The sequence below is a fragment of the Rattus norvegicus genome, chromosome 10 (genome assembly GCF_036323735.1).
Source record: "Rattus norvegicus strain BN/NHsdMcwi chromosome 10, GRCr8, whole genome shotgun sequence".
NCBI classification, from domain to species: domain Eukaryota; kingdom Metazoa; phylum Chordata; class Mammalia; order Rodentia; family Muridae; genus Rattus; species Rattus norvegicus.
Genome location: NC_086028.1, coordinates 78,244,950 through 78,267,848, shown reverse-complemented (window position 1 = coordinate 78,267,848; position 22,899 = coordinate 78,244,950).

The window sequence follows — 22,899 nt, the reverse complement described above, 5'->3', positions numbered from 1 at the left end:
GATTCTGTAGATCGCTTTTGGTAAAATGGCCATTTTTACTATATTAATCCTGCCAATCCATGAGCATGGGAGATCTTTCCATCTTCTGAGGTCTTCTTCAATTTCTTTCTTCAGAGTCTTGAAGTTCTTATTGTACAGATCTTTTACTTGCTTGGTTAAAGTCACACCGAGGTACTTTATATTATTTGGGTCTATTATGAAGGGTGTCGTTTCCCTAATTTCTTTCTCGGCTTGTTTCTCTTTTGTGTAGAGGAAGGCTACTGATTTATTTGAGTTAATTTTATACCCTGCCACTTTGCTGAAGTTGTTTATCAGCTTTTGTAGTTCTCTGGTGGAACTTTTGGGATCACTTAAATATACTATCATATCATCTGCAAATAGTGATATTTTTCTTTTTTGTACTAGTACTGGGAAATGAATGTGCCAGCGAAGTGCTCAATGAATTACTTCTAGAGCTTTTAATTTTTTAAAATTTAATTCATTATATTTACATTTTGTCTGAATTCATAGGCATGAGCACCATGTGCATGCCTCGTGCATTGGAACCCCTAGAACTGGATTTACAAAGAGTTGTAAGCTGCCTTGTGGGTGCTCGGAATTGCATCTGGGCCCTCTAGAGGAATACCCGATGCTCCTAACCAATGAGCCATTTCTCCAGCCTCAAGAGCTCTTTATTTTTAAAATATATAAAGTTTGAAAATGAATTGGTTGGAAAAGGAGGAAAATATCCATTGAGGTATAAGATAGGGTTCCCAAAGACAAAGGATGTCTAGTGTCTAAAGCTGGGAGATTTGCTGGAATGATAGGGAATTGGCTTCTTTGATATTAGATGGGTTGAATTTGAATAGGGAAGAGGTAAAAATAGAATTTTATTAAGAGAAACAAAATGTGACTTAAGGTCTCTGGGCCCTTAGGAATCTTGCAACTCTTTAATATCTTTTTTTTTTAAAGCAGAAAGCTATAATCCAGTATTTCTATAAACCCTGCATTAATGAGGGACACATATTAATACCTGGATGACAAAAGAATGCTTGTGAGAATGTTGCTGCATTTGATATGTGCAGATGTAGAATGTTGACTTCAGAATCCACATCATTTCCTGGGCTTGATAAGATGCACTGGATCAGGGATGAAAAAGAACTTGTCAATGTGATTGCCGAGGCTGCCCTGGTGAGAGTTTGACTTCAGCTCTAACGTTATCTTAGTCCTTAGACTTTCAAAGGAAGTTCTTTGGGTGTGGAACTATTGTTCATGGGTAGAATGTTTGTTCAGAAGGTGCTAGATGCTGAGTTCCATCCCCAGAATAATGTTTCTATAGGTAGATATTACCTACTTTCCATATATACATGGCAAGAGTTGTAGCACAGTCTCTGTGGAAGATGACTTCATTTCTCATGTTTGTAACTTAAAGAATATATTGGATACCATTCTCAGTTGTGATTCACAACACCAGCAGAAGCTCAAGCCAGCCAAAAATCCCAGCATGGAGAGAGGAGGTAGGCACAAAGTCCTACCTCTATCTACAGAACTACTGACAACTGATAGCTATTGGGAGAGGGAAGATCATGTGTTTAAGGTGTGAACTCTAGTGATTCAATAACACCCCAGTGGAAGAACATACATCCAAGAGCATGGACATAGTGCAATCTCTACTTAGTGGAAGAATAAAGAAAATAGGAAAGGCAGAGTAAGGAGAGGAAGCTCTCAGAGGAGTTGGGAGGAGAAGGATAGAGGGTGTATATAATTTAAATGCATTGTATGAAATTCTCAAAGAACTAATGAGAAAAATAGTGTTTAAATGTCAAAATAAAAAGTGGACAAGTTTGAAACAGATATTTGTCTTGAATCTAGGTCTTTTCAGTAGGCTCAGTTTCCAAACCCTATGAACCATGCCACAGGCCTCAACTTTCACTCCCAGTCTCATACCAATGCATTTCTTCTCCTAAGTGTTTTGGAGGAAAATGTTCACTGCTACTTTTTGGATAACCAGCAGAAGTTTGCACAGTTCCTTGAGAATAAGAATGTAGCATTAAATTGGCAATTTCAAGAACACAGTTGCACTGTATTTAAAAACTATAGAGTCTCATGAGGAAGATTGTAGATAAAGCAACGTCCCTTTCACCCAGATGCTTTCAGAAGGAAAGTTAGCTTTTGGCATGTGTCTCCTTTGGGTTTCTTCTTTTTGATACAAATCTCTGGACAAAGATTCTAACTCTACCTGTCTCTCTGTCTGCCTGTTTGTCTGTCTGTCTCTATTTCTGTTGCTATCTCTGATTCTGTATGTCTCTGTCTGCCTGTCTTTCTTCTCTGTCTCTGTCTCTCTCTCTCTCTCTCTCTCTCTCTCTCTCTCTCTCTCTCCTTATGTTACATCTGGCTTTCCATGCCAACCTAAAGAACCACGATTCTTTGGAAAGTGTTCCATTGATTACAAAGTCTTTTGGTAGGATGCCTATCTCATCTTGACTCGGTGTGGTACAAGCTTGGTCTCCTTGAGCTGATCTCTTTTCTTTGGCTGTAGGATGTTTGGTCCTGGGCAAATATTTCTTATTAGAACTTCGTGACTGAGAGAAATTTAAAATTCAGATATGGGTTTAAGAAAAGAGGAATAGAGGCTGCTCAATCTGGTTGTCTTCAAAGTTTAAGGCCTGCTAGAATGAAGTAAAAATATTAAAGTGGGACCAATAAACCCAGAGTTGCTTCTGCTTTTATTTATGATAGCAATGATCTGAGCATTTTTTTTGAGGCGGAAGTGAAGGAATTAATATAGAAAAAGAAGATAATCAGAAAGTATGTAAAATAACAATGTGAAGGCATGAAGATTGCTCTGCTTATTTCTTTGTTCATTTACATTTCTGGGAGGATCGGAGAGGTTGGTCTGAAGGAGGAGCATTCCTGTGCCTTACCACTGAGCCACCTCTCTATCTCGTTCGCTGATTCATTATCCCTTACCTTCTCTTCTAGCTTCCTTACTTCAACCTATGCACACCCTCATTTATTCCTTAGGCTAAAACATCTACAACGATGCCACTGTGTTATGTGAATTGGTAAGACTCAAGTACATGAAACCATTCTGGTAGTGTCAAACTCAAAAGAACCAATAACAAAGCACAGATAGTCAAGGAATGAATTCTTCAAATTAGCGGCATATACTACAGTATATTTTGATTTTTGTCAGCAGGTAAGTGCTTCCATAGTGGAGTTAATGCTGAAACTCTAGATCGAGGATAAGGAAACAGGCTCGAGGTCTGGATGTCACCATTTCTGATCTTCATGAGAACTGGGCAGGGACAGAAACTAAAATTATTCCTCATGAGGACAGAAAAGTATCTTCTTGAATGTGAAATATCTCTTTAAAGAGTTAATAGCACCTCATGGATTCTGCTCTCTTTAAATGGTCTTGTAGCCCCAAACTTCACGGTGGTTCTTCACGATTTAGAACCTCATAGGAAGCCTAGATTCAACTCTAAACTGTTGGTTGAGCTCATAATGGAACCCCGACCTCAAAGCTTTTGCAGGGACCTTCGAACAGAGCTGTTGGTTTGCTACAGGTGCCAACAGATTTTTATTTTATCATGTGATAAGACTGACCATTTTCTGGGTGGAAGATCTCCCCAGGCAGTGGTAAGATATCTGGACTTTCTGATGCCTAGTGAAAAGAACAGAGTGAATTTGGTGAAATGATTATAAAGCCCTGGCAAATAACTTTTAATATATATATATATATATATATATATATATATATATATATATATAAATGTATGTACACACACACACACACACACACACACACACACACGGTGATGGATTTTGCATCCTTGAAGATGTGCATTTTCTGTACTTCTATGCCTAGAGTACTGATTAGTAGCAGAGAAAAATCATGCAGCCCGACTGATTGATGTCTCTACAAATGCATGTATTTCAAGCTTGGTTAGGCCCCTGGACTGTCTGTTAATTCCTGACTATTTATCTTCTGTTTTATCCTTTACAACATTTTATCAGAAGAATTTGCCTCATGCAATTCACTGTGTTTTGAAAACGCCATTTTTATAAAGGGCTACTTTCTATTCCATTGTGTGTTAGTTTAATAACATATTTAAGCATTCTCTTATTGTTAAGCATGAAGGTTGTTTCCAGTCTTTAGCTGTTATGAATAACGTTGCCATGGATATCTTTGTACTAAATTCTTGACAAATCTCTTATTATTTCTTTACAACAGAATCCTACATGTAGAATTACTAAAGTAGAAAAGAACAAAATTCAAATATATGTGTATATACTTAATACACATGCATATATTTATGAAATAAATAGTGCAAGGGTATTATCAAAATACATTAGTGTATGGATAAGCATACATCATTCATAATCTCAAAATTCAGAAGTTGCTATAGTTACACACTTTAGTGCATAATCCTTGGCAATGGTTTATGCATACATTGTCATGAGTTTGTCAAATGCTTCTTATATTACTTCTTACATTACTTTTCAAAATGCTGTCCAGAGAAGCATGCTAATACCCACTCTAACGGCTACCTATGTGGACCTTGATTGTTATAATTAAATAAAACTGATATGTCAGGAACTACTATTCCTTTGTTCCTTTGTGATAGCTTATATAACTCTAGTGGAGGAATTGATTATACTTTTTATGTTGATTATACATTTCTTTCTTTCTAAGTAGATTTTCACATTCATTTTTCTCTATTCCATTATTTTTGAAGAACAAAGTTGCTTAAAGTGAAGGAAAAATGCAAATAACAACACAGTTGAAGGCAAGAGACGGCATTTAGTGATGTGTACATCCGAGAATATCACAGTATTTATTGAGTATCTGCTAATAAAAATACTAAATTTAAGGTAAGCCTAATGAAATACAAATTACTGAAGCTAACCTCTGTTTAATTTTAATAAATTTCTTCTTGGTCTTTCTATTGTTTCTTCTGGGTACACTTGGGAAGGATTTTTTCCTGACTGGATTAGGAGAGGCGAGAAGAAATACCTTAAATCAGGCCACACCTGCTTGTGGCAGCCTGGGAAAGAGAAGTGTTTGCTGAGGTCTGCTTGCCCTCACTCATTCCTTCCCTAGGATTAGAGCTTACTTCTTTATGAGTCTGAGAAGACAGAGACAGTCAGCCTCAGAGACCACACAAATATTTTGTTCTTGGACTTTCTGTCAGGAGACAGCCATTTTTGGAATAGTTAGACCAAAGTCTATAAGCCGCTCTAATATATATGCATATATATCTATCCGTTCTATTAATTCTATTTCTCTAGTGTACCCTAAGAGAGATTCAAAGCAGTACATTTCACATTCTTATTTATATTGCACTACAAATCAAATCAGAGTCTTACAAATGTGACTTCTCCATTTGTATTTTGCTCCCCCAATTATAAAATTAGCCTGTACTATACACAAATGCACAAATGAAAATATGTGAGGTGTGGATGATATGACCTCATGTCTACATTGATCTTCAAATCTTTTATCATTCAACATCATCTTCTGTAACTGCAGATCCAGGGTATCTGATGACCTTTTTTTCGTCTCTGCAGACACTAGCCACTCACATGGGGTGCAGACCTCTATGCAAGCCAAACATTTAAACCGACAAAACTTATGAATAAATCTAATCAAGAACTATTTATAATTAATGATAATGCACCATGTCTTTATTTTTCTGAATTGATGCTTATACACACTCTACAGATTTTAATTGTCCTCTTTCGGACTGAAGGACATTTAGTTTTACAGTTATTTAAAGGAGTATCAGGTCTCAGAGAATACAAGAAAGCTTATTTTTTCTCAATAACTCCATATGTTCTCCTCAACTGCCTTCCTATCCCTTCCCTCCTGCTGTGTAGTTGTTTCCCTTAATTCAGCTCATTTGAATCAGTAAAGTCACTTTCTTTTATTAAACCAGTCTCCTGTCGGTTCTTCACTACTCAATAATATACATTTCATCACTACATTCTCATATTCTATAAAAGCAATGTCTTCTTTCTTTCCCAGTTCCTACACTGCGGCTGTGCAGGGTTGCAAAGGGGATAGAATAGACTGGTTTTTGTTCTCCAATTTTTGTTTTGCTTCTTCCCTTCTTTCTTTCCTTTCTTTGTTCTAGCCCAAAGGAAAAGGAGAAACAAATAGACTGCTTTTATAATAAGGAATTAGAGTTCCTGTCCGGGGAGAGTTGTGAGGACATTCCCAATTCCCTGATTTCATTGTGGAGCAGCAGTTAGCCGGTTTCCACAGAAGAATAGCGGTTGGTATTATCTGAAGCAGAAGCTGTAATGCCGCAGTCTCCAACAAGGTAGCAGAATGCAATCTCTTACCTGATGGGACCAAAATGTGAGGGAAGGGTAGATACCTTTGGTGCTCACGTCAGCGTGCTCTTGCTCTGAGAAATCACACCATGTGACAGCAATAGGTCTAGTGTAAAAGGTTACTCGGGAGAGGAGAGTGAGGGTCTTCTTGGAGCAGGGGACATGAAGGGGAGATAGAGGCAGATAACAGAGAGTCAGGGAGACAGACATGGGGAACTGGATGCACGCGTGCGCACGCACGCACGCACGCACGCACGCACGCACGCACGCACGCACACACACACAGCAGATGGTAGGAAATACAGAGAGAGATCTGGGGTGTCTGGGGTCCCTTTAATGAGGAGCACGCACCTGGCACACCTGATGGAGGAAGGTGATGACCTAAGCAGCTGCTAGATTCCTGGGAGAAGGACAGTGGGGTAGCCTGTTTCTATACAAATGTCTTTCCCCAGACCTTGGGCATGGAATTTATTGTCTATACCTCTGAGAGCTTGAAGACGAGGGTAATAAATGTGAGTATTCCTACTTCTTTGACTTATGGCAGCTTTCTCTAAACACATACCATGCTGTCTCTAATGGCAAAGTAGAATTCTCACCAAACACAAGATTTCAGTCCAGGTAGGTGCATTCGAATTCTTTTTAGTTATTCTCCTGGCCATAGAAATGAGAAGAAAGCTGTCCTCCAGAACCTCATCTTAGTAGTTCTTTGTAAGGAAAGAGGTGATAGGGCTGTGCCCACTCAACTGCAAAGCTGCCTTTTAGTAGATTCCCAGGGGAGAGGGCTGTAGGAGTGTTTCTTTTTTTTTTTTTTTATTAACTTGAGTATTTCTTATATACATTTCGAGTGTTATTCCCTTTCCCGGTTTCCGGGCCAACATCCCCCTAGTCCCTCCCCCTCCCCTTCTTTATGGGTGTTCCACTCCCCATCCTCCCCCCATTCCCGCCCTCCCCACAACAATCACGTTCACTGGGGGTTCAGTCTTAGCAGGACCCAGGGCTTCCCCTTCCACTGGTGCTCTTACTAGGATATTCATTGCTACCTATGAGGTCAGAGTCCAGGGTCAGTCCATGTATAGTCTTTAGGTAGTGGCTTAGTCCCTGGAAGCTCTGGTTGCTTGGCATTGTTGTTCATAAGGGGTCTCGCGCCCCTTCAAGCTCTTCCAGTTCTTTCTCTGATTTGTAGGAGTGTTTCTAATGGAAGATACCGAGAAGAGTCCTAGGATATGCACATTTTAAACTCTGCCGGATGCTGCCAAGCCACACTCCAGTTCCCATCTCACAGCAGCACCAGAGATTATTCCTCTCAATCCTCAGCAAATACGACATCGCAGGCTTTTTATCCTACGGATTAAAAAGTAGCCTGTCATTTTTAATTTATGATCTCCCGATTTTATGTTTTAAAAAAAGATGTATTATCATTATTTTCCCTCCTCGACTGAAGGATTTGCCATTTTATTTACACTTTGAGATGATATCGTCATTTTAAGAGAATTCTAGTGTTTTGTTATAATGCACTTTCCAACTCCCCTGTAATGACTAAGTGTCTTGTAGTCAGAATAATTTTTCTAAATTTTAAATATATGGCACACTCCTCAACATTTTGTGCTACAAATTAAATTTAAGATAAACTTTAAAGTGACAGGTGTGCACACTCCTTTAGGATGGGGTTTCTGTGCGCTGGCTCAGGCCATTCATCCTCATTCCTTGCCTCATAATCAATGTGTCAGATGCAAACTGAGCCACCTGTGGCTAATCAATATCCTATTCTTGCTCAGGACTCCCTGCTTTGACACCTTTCTCCATTTCTTTCTGAAGTCGTTCTCTGCCTCTCAACTTCTGTTGTTCTTAGAGAACTTTATTTTTGTAATCATCCACCCTGGTGACTGCCGCTGCGTATTTTCTACATGGTTTGTTAATTATTTCTCTTTGTGGGTAGGGATAGTTTAATATCCTTTGGTGTTCTGGAATTTAGCATAGCGCCTTCCATGTCATTTTGCAGAATCAAAAAAATAAAGTTTTTTTCCTTCGGATCATTGAATATGAGTAAAGGTAAGACATGAGTTCCACAGTTTGCATGCTGTTGACTACCTAAACATGGTTAAAGAGAGGTAGTAGCCATATCAAAGTAATAGAATTGGTGGGGAAACTCCAGGAACAGATACTGAACTGAGGCACAAGGTAGGTAAATACTAGAGATTCAGGAAATGAATCATTTTAGAATTTGGTATTATACAGTTGATTTTTTTCAGAATATATACAAATTGATATACAATGGTAAAATGAATATTGTAATTTTAAAAGGGACTCTTTTCTTTTCTTTTCTGGTGGGATTCCTCATTTCCACTAAGAAAAATTTATTGGCTAAAACGGAGTTAGATGTGGTCAAGTTGTAGTGGCGGAATGTTGCTTACTTTAACAATAGTCCCGAGGTGAACTGAGGATCGGATGGGGTGGTAAGTGGAAAGAGAGAATAATCCTCAGTTTTAAATATCTTTGGATTTTGAAATTACGTAGCACTGCATATTTCAATTCTTTCAGAGAAGCAATACCCTATAATGTAGGAATTATCACAAATACCTTGGGACATGCTTGGGTTTTCTACACATACAGGAGACGACATGGCTTTGAGTAGCAAATGGTAGAAATGGTGAAACACAAAATAAAGTGCTTTATGATGTCATATCACACCTGCTTGTGTCAATTGAATTTTCTCGGGAACCTGGTAATCATGTGCAAGGCAGTGGCAGTTACCCTAAGCATCCTTACTAAGGTCAGGTATTTTTGTTGTCACTGTTATGTGATTCTCTTTTCTTTATTATCTACAGGTATTAGAATAGGTCTTGGATGCAGAAACTGTCTAGACTTTTCAAACTCTTAATTCATTTCTCTATACACCATTAACACAAATTATTTAATAGTTATGCCCATACAGAGATTTTGGCACAGCTAGCTAATTTGTAGTTTGACATTTTAAAAATAACTCTTACTGAATTATTTATTGATAGTTTCATATATGTATGTAGTAAATATTGGCTATTGTACCCTCCTTTTCAGAGTCCCACCACCCTTAGTTGTCTGATCATTCTCACGAGTCCCTTTGCCACAGTCGTGTCTCTTTGTTTAGTTTTGAGCCTGATTGAGTTTAACTGAAGCCATCTGTATCACCATGAATTTGGAACTGTTGTCTGTAGGAGCTTTGTGTGCTTGCCAATAGGTATAAAAATGAAGGCAATGGCCTTATCTTAGAATCCGCCAGGAACCATTAGTTTAGGGGGGAGGGGCAGGGTCCTCTGGATCCCTCCCCGATCCATTGCTGTTGCTATGAAATAAGGACTGCCTTGGATGTGCTATGCCAAGGAGAGAGCATTTCACAACACCTCTATCTTTCAGCTCTTACATTCCTTCTGCTTCTTTTTTCTCAATCATCCCTAAACTTTAAAGGGAATGAATGTAAAAATGTCATTTTATGGCTGAGCCCGGGACCAACATTGATTCCCAGCACCGTGGGCGGACATGCATCCTGAGTGCCATTCATCCTAGTTCACTACAGAGCAAAGCGTCTCTGATAAGGACAGAGAGGAGCATTTTCCTTTGGGCATAAGCATAGATATTTAGGAGGCAGCTTGGTACCATATCAATTTAGCTAAACAGTAATAAGTTTACCCTCAGGGCATTAGACCTTCTCGGGTAGGAATTTTATAATTTTTAATTAAATCAGCTCAATTATATTTTATAAACATCAAGTTTCCTGAAATATTTTCTTAGGTATCCAGGTTCTAGAAAGTTTACCTCTGTTTTCTGATATTACTTTGTTCAACTTCCTAAGCAAAAAGTTGTGTATCTGGAGGTGCTTAGTCAGATGAGCTGGAATGGGCTTAAATATTCTCCCATTATGGCCTCTTGGGCAAGATCGATGCTATTGATTTGAGGAGTGGAGTTGGCCAGACAACTGATGAGTTAAGAAAAGGATCCCATCAGTCTACTGATGACAATTCACAGGACGACATGGAAATACTGTGAGAGAATTTCAGATAATTTTCTACACAACCCAGATTAACAAATTTGTTGAAAGTGAGCCTTGTCCTCAGAATCTGTTCTGGTGTTAGAGCTAACACTGTCTCCTGAAAATTGCTGCTTTACAATTGGGTAGGATATTCTTAGTAGGGTGATATAACAGTCAGAAATCAATGGAAGATGACCCACCACAGTAATATAGAGAATTTACTGTATAAATTAGACTTTACATATCTGAGGAAGAAGCTGAAGAATTAAAGTAAAAAAAAATGTAGTTGAAGTGTGACTGCACACACATGCACGTGTGTGTGTGTGAGAGAGAGAGAGAGAGAGAAAGCGAGAGAAAGCGAGAGAAAGCGAGAGAGAGAGAGAGAGAGAGAGAGAGAGAGAGAGAGAGAGAGAGAGCTTAGTGTTGGTGAAAGTAGAAGCCTTCAGGAAAATATGGAAGACAGTAAGATAGTATGTCTAAAAATGAAGTTGGTTCAGTTGTTGCCATAGCTGTCAGGTCTGGGAGTTTGCAGCAATATATCTGATAGTGTGGCTTAGATGCTCTTGCCCAATAGAACTCATAGCTTAGAAGAAAAACTAGATACAGAGGAGGAAAGACCTTGGACCAGAAAAGATCTGCTAGGATAATGCATCCATTTCTCAATATTTCTGAACTTGCAGAATGATGGTGGCATTTTCTGCCTCTGAACTCTCTAATTTTACTTTTGAATATACCCTGACTCTTAATTTTACAGATAAGGAAACTTTGGGTAATTTATTTCACAATGTAATCAAATGGACAGTATTACAGTCTCTTACAGTCTACCCATCCTTTGCCAAGTTAACACACACACACACACACACACACACACACACACACACACACACATTAACCACAAGTAAAACAATAAGAAAAATAAAGCATGCAGCATGATATAACTCTCCCCATTGTAAGACTGCAAATATACTAACCTTCTTAGCAGAAAAATTACATAGTCTCACTTGTACCATTTTAGGGTTGCTGTTTTTTCCTCTTCTAGAAAAATTCAGACACCTGGTTAACATTTCACGCCTTGAATACCCAGTTGTAAAGTTACTTTTTGAATAGAAAATGGAAAGAAAGTGGGAAATTCAAAAGAATTATTTGTTACTTAAGTATGTTTCCGTTCAAACAAGGGGATATACTCATGGCTACTGTAGTACATTTATTTGCAAATCTATAGTTGATTTTAGGTTAGCTTACTTCTTGCAATATTTTTATATGTTATCATTCACAAGCACTGAGTTATTAACATTTGCTTGCTTATAATGATGACTCAAACCTTTATTTCTGTATGGGTTTGTTATTGTTTACTATTTAGCTTGACCACATTGAATGGAGGAATTTCCAACATGGAATGGGGGAGCCCATGCATTCTAGTCATTCTCCCTATGTTTAATTTTTGGCTGATAGTCAGGACTTCAGTAATAATGCACCTTTTATTTTTTTTACTGTCTCAAAGAGATAGAAATGGTTAGATGGCAATTATAACTTTTAATATCATGCTATAAATACTGCGTCCCCTGTGATTGTTCCTTGATTCCTTTAGGAACTAGAACCTGAGAAATGAAAGACCCTGAAGTTGTAACGCAGTGGTGAAGTTTTGCTGAAAGAACAATAGGAGACACAGAGAGTATTGTCCTTTGTTACTTGCACCCAATGGATCCTAGTGAGTGAATACTGGGAAAGGAAAACAGCAGAAACTATTAGTTGCAGAGAGAAGCCTATTGACCCCATGTGGGATGAGATCATCCTATTCCTGCCAAAGTTGCTCTTTAACTAGCATAAGTCTACACAAGTCCCTTCTAGAATTCAGCTGGCCTAGGGTACTCAAGGGACTTCCAGACAATTGTTGACAAGGTGGCCTGAGAGAGGGAGGAGGGAGTCAGGTACCAGTAGTTAGGAAAATCTGACTGACTTCAGATAGCTTCCTTATTTATATAGGTTTCACAGGACAAAGACAGACTAACAATTATCCAAGAAGTACAGATTATGCATTTGACTTTTTATTAAATGTCTAGGATTACAAATTCAGTCACAATTAGAAAGTACAAATAAAAGATTTAATTTCTATTATTAGCCCCATGACTCAAATTTAAAGAATCTCAAGAATGTCTCCTCCAAAGCAAACACATTTATTATATGACAGCCCAATTTTAGACTGTCAGAATCTGCCATTTTGAAGCACTCCAGACAAACAGAAAATATCTGGATTGTCTTTTGTGAATAGCAAAGACTAATACCTAACTCCTTTTACTATATGCTTTCATCTACATTGTAAGGTAGAAAAGATTCCTTTTGTCAACTCATCTTATTTACTGACTTATATTTCTCTAGCGGCACACCCTGTATGACTCCCTACCTCCAAACTACACTTTTATAGAGCTCTATGCACATTGAAAAAAAAAGCTTAGAATCTGTTGCTATTTTTCCTGGCCAGTCAAAGTTTGTTATTATCTCTGTTTACCCTGCACCAATTATAATGCTTGAGTTTGCTGAATGGTGGATACCCCAAGAAGATTCCTAGAGTAATAGTCTCATACATAAATTTCTACTTATGTTCTTATCCATGCTTAAGGATCTCCAGTCTCTGGGGCATAAAGACAACTTCCAAAAGGGTTCAGATAATACCATTTCCTTAAAAGCAGAAGTTTAAGCAAGTTTAAGACATTCCCTAAAAAGACTCAGACATAATTTCTTTGGGAAAAGACGTAAAGTTAGTCATCATGTAAACTCTTCCCAAGAACACAAGATGCCAAGACAGAAACATAAAAGTAAGGGATAGAATGACAATGATTGGAGCATTGAGCTCAGCTTTGCTGGGCCTGTCCCAAATAGTTGTGCTGCCTTCATGACTTATGCCATTTCCAGTTGACATGGCTGTGCCAGCAGGGGACATAGATGCCCTATGTTAATTACTTATTGCATGGCTGTAATAAAATGCTTTGCAAAAGCAGTTTAAGAAATAAGGGGTTTTCTGTGTTATAGTTCTAGGCTATTGTCCTTCACTCTAAAGAAGTTCTAGGTGTTGTAGCTTGAGGCATCTGGTCACATTGCATCAACAGTCAGGAAGCTGAGAGATGAATGCTGGTACTCATCTGGCTTTCTCCCTTTTGTGCAAATTGGGAGTCCAGATAATGAATATTGAAGCCCCCACTTAGGTTAGGCCTTCTCTCCTCAATGTTTAGAAACTTCTTCACAAACATGCCCAAATGTTGGATGGTGATTCTAAATCACCAAGTTGGCAACCAAGATTAACCATCACAAATCAATAAATCATATGAGTATGAAACCTTTGTGGTGGTTCATTTGGTAAACATGAATTCCATGGTCATAATCAAAAATGTGTGGTTGTCCACATCAAGGGAAATAGAGTGATGGATTCTGCACTCATACTGTGACCATGTAATCCATTAAATATAGACAACATTTTGCACTAGTTCAGTGACATTGTCTGATGACAGCAAATTATTTTTGGTGTCTATTCTATTAGACAAACAGGAAAAAATGGCAGGGAAGCAGGTAACAAGAGATGTACCAAGTTACTTGATTAGCCATAATTATAGTTTCTATAAAGCAGAATGCATGACAATATTTTAGAACTTTTTAAAGATTCAGCTTCTTTTTCATGAGTCAGCTAAGTAAAGTAGAGTTGACACATGTTCAAAGTTCCTGCTCCTTCATGATGTACCTTTATGGTACAGGTAATATTTGTAATTCTTTAATGATATCATATTTATTAGATAATTATTTTGCTGAGTTGTGACAAATCTAGCAAGCAGATTCTGTGTAAACACGCCTCTTGCTTTATATGTCTGGAAACCAATGTGGGGAGTTCTGGTTTCTGAGTAGACCCGCTAATCTTTCCGTTATGGAAAAGAGGAGAGAATTACATGCTTGGATGGAACCTACTGTTTCCATTGAGATAAATCTGAGTCAATCTCCATAATCACATGGCTTCCATAGGGCAGACTGAATGGCAGACCTCAGTTATATTTAAGTCTCAAACATTTAGAATCAGACCAAATACAATGTTCAGTGCTCCCTGGAATGTTGAGATGTGTCTGCTTCTATCCAAATTCCACTGTTTGGTGACCACTAGAGACATTGTTGCTGAATTACAGTATTAACTCTGTCAGGATAGTATAATCTTCTGTCCAAGAAGATGTTTTTAATGGTAAACTGGCTCAGGTTGGGCACTGGCTGTGAACTGCACATCCATTTGAGAGTTCAAACAGATTTAACTTTGACCTAAATATTTCTTTACTTATACATAATAAATCCCTCAATAGTTCTTCTATTTTCTTGTCAGTGGGCCACATGATCAAAGTGCCCTATGGATTCAACTATTTTTTTTTTTTTACTGCTTTGGTTCTAAGCCTCAACAAACTGTACTCTGAAAAAAAAAAACCAAACAAATTGATAATTCCTTAGACAGAATTGTATAATACTATTTAGTATGTAGAAAAAGTCCAGAGAAGAACTCTCGAGAGTCACAGATGTATTTGGGAACTTTAATTGCATAGTTTTATTTCTCCAGCCCTCACGGCTTTCCTCAAGTGAAACATGCATATCCTTAGGGCTCAGACAAAAGCCTGATATGCTATCTGTGCATGAGACCTTGTGAATCATTTCTTCAACAAGGCAATTGTTTGCTCCATTAACATTCCTTATTTTCACAAGCCATGACGTCGCAAGATTTTGATGTACCTTGGCTGGATTTTATACTCAGATTCTTCACTGACTTAGATGAATTTTAAGTACTTGAACAAAAGGAACTTTTCACCTAGAGCAATAAACCTAATAATGCTATGTTCTGCTTTAGAATTTCTAATAGTTTGATTAATTGGGCAGATGCTATCGGACTCTGGATCCCAGCTGAATTTAATGCCTATAACAAAATAGGAACAATTTCCTACTATTTGTTTTTCTAGTTCCTCCATGGAGGTTGCTATATGGAGTCATGAACAATGGAGTCTGAGTTCCTCGTAGCTTTTCCTCAACCCGGTACCTCAGATGCTTGGCGATGCTGTTAGCCACTAGTCATTAGATTTAGCATCCCTTCTCCATCTCCCTTGACATTCAGACCCCCTTCTTCATGTCATTCTGCCCATTTAGTCTGTTTTGTCAAACTTAAACATGCACTTGGTATTCGTGGTTTTCAAACTTGAGTCCCAGACTGATACATTTCTGATATCCAGCCCAAGATTTTCAAATAACTGGTAGATATTTGAGCTGAAAATAATCGTGGTTCTCAAAAACCAATTTCTTTTGGTTGAAATGATCAGTTATTCTCTGTTTCTACCACAAGTGCAATTGATAATATCTTTTCTAATCACTTAGGGATTTTCTAAAAACTTAGGATCAATCTTGACTCACCATTTCCAGTCTTTCTTTACACAAAACATTTTCAAGTTTTGTAATTTCTGTTAGCTTGATTGGTTGTAATAGTGTTACGTCCATTTACCCCAAAGACCATCAAGAAGCCACCTCAGATAAAATCACACTCGAGTCTCTTTATTACTACCTACCCAGACACAGCAAGATGGATTGGTGAGGCAGCCCCTAGCCCTCAAGCTGGACAAGGTTTTTATAGGAAATGGCTATCAAGCAAAGAGATTTCTATCCTGGCACACAACTGTTGTCCTTTAACACAATTGGCTGGTGCTCAGAACCAAATCCTAAGCTTAATTTCTGTTTTCTTCTTGATTGGTGGTTGTTAGAAAGTGAAGTGGCAGAGGCAGGTTTGTTAGGGAGATTAACCTGAAACTGATCTTGTTTGGGAGTAAGCTGAGAACTGGTGCTAAATGCTGGCCTGTTAGTCAACTTCAGTTCAACATTAGGTCAGATTCTGTAAGATGATGTCTGAATTCAAGATCTGGTCTCTCAATACAAGACAGTCTGTGACTACTCTAATGGAGAATATACAGTATTAAGCTGATAAGGACAAAGAGGGTGGGGTGTTGAGGGTCTGATCCAGCCATATAGGACTGATTTTGCTTAAAATATTTCTAAGGACTGGATGACACATCATATGCATAATTACATGTGGCATTTTGCCTCTATTAAATGACAATGCTTTGTTACATGACCATATCCTTGGGTTAACTCTGTCAGTTTTAACCAACTGGACCCATTTAATAATCTCATCTGTTCTACCTCATAGAAGCATTGCAATAACAGTTTGACATTTCTGTTTTTACCAATCTACTAGCTATACTTCATTTCTGTGTTTGTTTCTATTGTCTCCTTTCTCCTCTCACTTCTCTTCCAGATTCATTTTGTTCTTCTTCTGTTTATGCCTATTGTTTGCTACAGCAACCCAAGGTCTAATAAATTCGAAACATTGTCCCTTGTCTTCTGCTTTTAAAATCTATACATATGTATGTATCTATGTATCTATGTTTGTGTATGTATAAGTGAGAATGTGAATGTGTGTGTATACATAGAGGTATAAAATTTTATAGTGAGAGGAAAGAGAGGAGATCATTCTTTCTCTTATACGAGGTTTTAGAGAACCTTTGCTAAATGCATAAAAGCTACGTTCTAATAGTAGGAAGCAAAAGTATACTTATATCAGCCTGCTTTGCAGTCATTTTCAGTGTGTATGGTCCTGTGAGCACAATATTATCATACAGGGCCATTCTTGTTTCAAAGCTTACATTCTTTCAGTGAAGGAATAAGTGACTCACTGGAAATAATAAAGATGAGCAATTCTAGTCTCTTTGCCTTTCTTTGGGGTCTATTTTCCCCCTGCAATCTATTATCTTAATTTACCAGGTTGATTCTCAGAGTTTTGAAACAAAATTAAGTTCTTTACTGTTATAGCTTAGAGAAGTAGTATGAGAGCTCTTGTGAAGCAGCCCATAGCAAAATACCCCAAGTGCTCTCCAGAAATGTTTGCCCTCATTTTTCTCTGAAGAGCTGCTTATCCTATTTTTATCTTACCAAATAATCCTTATGTCTTTGGCCGTTCGTCAAACTCTGGCCACTTTTCCTACATTGCTTTTCTTGTATAAATATGTGCAGCCCTTAGTTTATCACAACCAATTATTTTCCCTCATCATCTCAATTGTTACAGTATAAAAATATGATCCCTATTTCTTCATAAAGGTTCCATATCTTCTCTGAAAGAAAGGTAGGAGAAAAGGATAGACAAATGATGAAATTATAGCATTATTTACAAATCACTTGTGAGCTGCATTTAGTATTTTTACAGTGAAATAAAACTGAGACATCTAGCTTGGAAAGTATGCTTAGTAGTATCCTGACCTAAAGTACAGCATTAAATTCTATTAAAAACATTTGCCAGCTCATTAACAGGCATAAGCAGAGTTTAAGTTAATATTTAATGTTTATAAATACATGTCAAATCAACAGATTACATTTATATAATATTCTTTGGTAAACGTGGAGCTCATGATAATAACCATCTATTTCAGTGGAAATCAAATGAGTATTTGATATATAATGAAATATTTCAAAAAACATTTCTAGAGAATTTATTCTATGCTGACCACTTGTCGATACAAAGGTGATAAGGAATGGATTACAGCCCTCAAGGAGCTTCAAGTATATTCTGAAAAGAGAAAATTTATCCCCAATGCACTGTTGTGGTGGTTTATAAAATGTATCAAAACTTGGAATTATTGACTGACACTTCTGGATCTTGAGGATAATTTAGCTAATAATTTATATTGTTGTTGTCTGCCTGTGGAACTTATTCAGGATAGATCCAAGTAGACAAGCAGAGAAGGGGTAAGAGGACATCTAAGCATTTGGCATATAGTGGAAAAGTGAAATGTATACAGACAGCTTCTCTTAATTAGGGCCACTGAATAGCTGATATTTGAGAATGACAAATAAGGACAGTTAAGACGGAGGGAATCAGGCAAGTGAACAAGGCAGTGATATTACTACTGACAGGCTTGTTTCTGCAAATCCTAAGGACTGAGGACTTACTATATAGCCAGCAGATATCTACAGAAAGTGTTTCTCTTTGTTAGGTGATGCAAGATAACTTTTGTACATTTTAAAAATATTTGTCATACATTCTTCTCTAATAAATTGAATGAGAAGGCAAAGATATGGGTTAGGGAAGCCATTGTTCAGATGAGAGAGGTGTGGAAGATAATATATGACAAACCAGCGCTTGATATGTACAAGATTCATAAGAGGGGATATTTTGTGTTTGCTGGTTTGACAGTTCTCTATGACTGTGATGGCAGATTTCATTGTCATCTTATGACATGGGTTGTTGAGTTGTACGCACAAGTGACTTTCACTGTGGACTCAAACTCTAAGTGCTCTGGCAAAGATACTACTTTCTGTGGTTTTTCTTAAATGTGATTTTTTTTAAATGACCAAGGGTCTTGAAGATATGAATAAAACTTACAGCCTTTTAAATATAGTAGAATTATCCTATAAATAATCATCAAAGACAATGTCTCTGTTCACAAATTTCAAGGTATGTTTGAAAAAATATATTTGATCAAGGTTTGGGGAGTGCAATGGAAAACCATAAAGAGGTCTTATTTCAATACAGCTAAAATTCTTATGGTGCTTCTATGATGCATGTACCCCCAATTAAATGAATAAGTAAATGCATTAGTTACAAAGATACTAAACCATACTATATATCAGGTATAAGGTTAAGGGATGGGAATGAAGGAGGCGATTCTATTTAAGAAGGTAATCAGGAAAGAACTTTATGATGAAGTGACAGTTTAGAAATATACAACGGAGCAAACACATCATGATATAGGAAAATATCATTTCAGGGAGACAGGAAGAGCATGAAAGTTAAAGAATCATCAAGGATAATGAGTCTGGGATGAACAGTGTTTTGTAGTTACAGATAAGAGAGATGGTCACTGTGGGGGGGTGTCTGAGTGTATGAATGACAGTTACCAAAAAAAAAAAAACCTACAAAACTTGCAAAACAAACAAAAACCAAATCAAACCACCACCATCAACACCAACAACACCACCAACAGCACCAACAATAAACTGTTGGTAACACTTAAGAGTCAAAATCAAAATCAAGATGTGATTAGTGATTTGCAAACTTCGAACCTAAGTAGAGATATTGGTGACTATATTAAATGGGGACTTCAGAACTTGGAGCAGCAGACATATGAACCTATGAAATCAATTTCTTCTAGCAAACAATTTCCTGACATTAGCAGCAACTGAGGATCTGGAACTCTTTATTTCCCTCAATTGAATGTAATCACATGGTAACAACTAGAGATGAACAATATATTCAAGGCTGCTTAGCTTTACATGTGAGCGTTGCACTGAAGATGTATCATTTAAGGTTGGGAGCCCCATGGTCACTTTTTCTATACATTTTAGCCAGTTCTGGATTTCTGTACTAGTCTCCATCATTTCCAAAAAAAGTTTATTTGGTGAAGGGTAAGATCTGCACTTAACGGTGAGTATAAGAATATGTGTTTAGAATATAGATAGACATTATTTTGGTTCAGCAAAATGGCAGCCCATTTCTACTATCAGGTCTATGACCTCTCCTGCTACAGGTATTTAATTAGGTTTGCCATGATGGGTATAAATCCATTGCCATGATGTAAGATTTAAGTTCAATTCGCCAAGTATTGGTTACCCCTAAGTTAAAAGTGCTGCTGTTGTACCATTAGGTATATCTTGCTGGTCTAATCATTGCTACAGTTCATAAGCTTCAGAGCTATGTAGGATTACAGATTGCTTCTTTCCCTTGACAACTTACATAGCATCTTCCAAAACTATGGAGAACAAGGAGCCTGCTTCTTGGTCAAATCCAGATTGATACCTCCAATTCCTGTTCCTTAAGTGCACTGTGTCTTCTACAATAGTGTCTTACATTCAAGCTCTCGAAATCAACTAAAAACAATGCCAATAGCCCATATGATTTTGAGAGACTCTAGTATTCATTATCCAATGCCCTTAAATCAGTAGATCCAGGTAGACCATGGCTGTTAAGAGACAAACAATTGACTTTCCCCAGGAAAAAGCTTCTAGATAGACTGTCCAATACCAAGTATATTCAAGCAAGGCTAAATAGATAATGTAGGCTGATTATTCACATGTGGATATGTGATGCACTCATTTACACACATGTACATCACAAAGAGACTTAAACCCACATGAAAGAAGATGGCACAAATGATGGGTTTTCACATTTACATTTGGGCAAGATCAAGTCCTGATATGAGAACTACCCAGTGGGGAAAGAAAAGCATGAGGAGGAGAAAGTGGATTCACCAAGCAAAGTAACTGAACTGACTAAAATCCATAATTAACTAGCAATGTCAAACATTACCAAGAGAATATTGGTAATGAAGAAAATAAAATGATGACCAAGTATTGCCAGTTGCACTGGGGAGACTGAAGTTTCAACTGATGACATGAACTCATCTGAGTTTTATCAGGTGATAGTTGTAGAAGTCAGATACAGAAGTTGACTAATTAAAAAAAGGAGATAACATCTATTCTGTAGTAGCTCACAATGTTCCAAGGAGTATACATTTGGTCTGAGCAATAGGAGAATAACTAGGAATTTTGTAAGGCATTAGTGGATTAACTTGAGCTTGAGAGGAGTTATAATTTGTTTGTGAGATAATGAACTTAGCCAACAGATTGAGAGGCAATTATAAGGCAGTTGAGAAGAAAGTTGGCAGAGTGTGGACAGGGAAAGTCTTGTTGGATAAATTCATGTTAATACAAGTAGTGGTATGAATCTATAAACACACACACACACACACACACACACACACACACACACACATACACACACCCCATATAGGAATTCCACTAACTTCTGCATGCAGTACACTACAGTCGTAAAGTGCTGACATTACTATGTCTTCCAATTTTTATGTGAGAAAAAAATGGTTTCAATGACTTGACTATAGTAACACTAGTAAGTCATGGAACATAAAACTGCGTCTTCCCTGCTTGTTCATTTACTTATTGTACTGTAATCAGATATGGTGATGTGTTATTTAAGACTCAATACTGTCCAGAAACTTTATTAACATATCAGTGTCTTGATAATAGGTTAGCAACTTTGATTTGGTTAATATTAATTACAGAACTGTAGGGTACTTGGACTTTAACCTTGAGCACAGCATGTCACAGAAACTGTCTTGAGGATAGCTTCTTTAAGCATGTACCATACAGTGGGTTTGGCCTTTCTGGCATATTGCCAGTAATTACTTGATTTAATTAAAGAAATTCTATCGATCTGCATTGAACCAAAGGGTCTGCTTGTTGGTAGGCATATGTCTGTGAGCAAGATGAAAATTTTGTCTTCAAGTGTTCAAAGCACAGGGTGAAATTCTTGATGGTCCTTGTATAGTCTGGGGAAATCTTGTCCAGAGAATTGAAATGGAGTCTTTTAGCCCACCACATCATTTGCTTGCACAAATATATTGCAAAGTCTTGGAGTTGGGTAGCAAAGAGATAAGTCAGATAAGTAATGAGATTTGTTTTTAGTTTTAGTTTTGTTTTGCTTCGTTTGTTCATTTGATTAAAGCAAGGGGAGAATTTCTTCTCTACTCATTTTAAAAATGGTGTTAGGAAGTTCATGAAGGTGTAGAATGGAGCTCACATTAAGGACAAAAATTGGGCACATAGAAAATATGATAACTTCAGGCCAAGGGTAGATACTGAATGCCCCCCATTTGTTGTGAAGATTTGGCCAAAAGAAGGGAAAGAATTCATCTACAAACACAGAACAGATGGTGTTTAATTGGATAGAAATGGAATAATTATGTTAATAAGTCCCTTTTATAGTCAGAGATGGCTTTTAATTCTTTTTATGTGTCTGAAATTAAAATACGTGCACATTATTTGGACCTTGACTCCATCCATTTTCTTCCCTGGGCCAAACATGCCTCATGCAGCAGAGACGGGACTCATGAAGATCAGGTCCGTAGGTAGTCTTCCTTGTCTGCCGCTCATGTATGCCCACCTGGCTGATGGGCAGATGTTCTCCTGTAGGGTACAAAGATCTCTCAACATTAAGTTTTAATTGCATTTCCATAATTGTTGTTTAAATGTTTGGAATTCATTTCTAGGAGCTGATTATTCTATGCTAATCAGTGCTCAATTTAAATCAGAAAAAGTCCAATAAACAACCACAACAAGAGAAACAGAATCCTCCACATATTTATAGTCAGTGACTAAAATTGTTAGTGTCCTAAATCATGAATGTGGATGAATAATCTCTTGATGTCTAATGCAGGACCAACACAGACTCCCTGCAATCACACAGCTCTACTCTGATTTGTTTTGGGCTCCATTTGATTTGAGAAGACTCTGGAGCTCTGTCAATTAGCAACAGAATACAATTTCTTTGAATGGAATTTAGGTTATGCTTTGAAGACTGCTTCTCTTCTGTGTAAGGGGCTGAAGAAGAATGCTCAAGAACCTTCCCCCATGGCAATATACAGGACCTTGCTACTCAACTCTAATTCTTGAATAAGAAAAGAAAGTGAAAGAAAGAAAATTCTCAACTTTTTGAGAAATGTGATTAA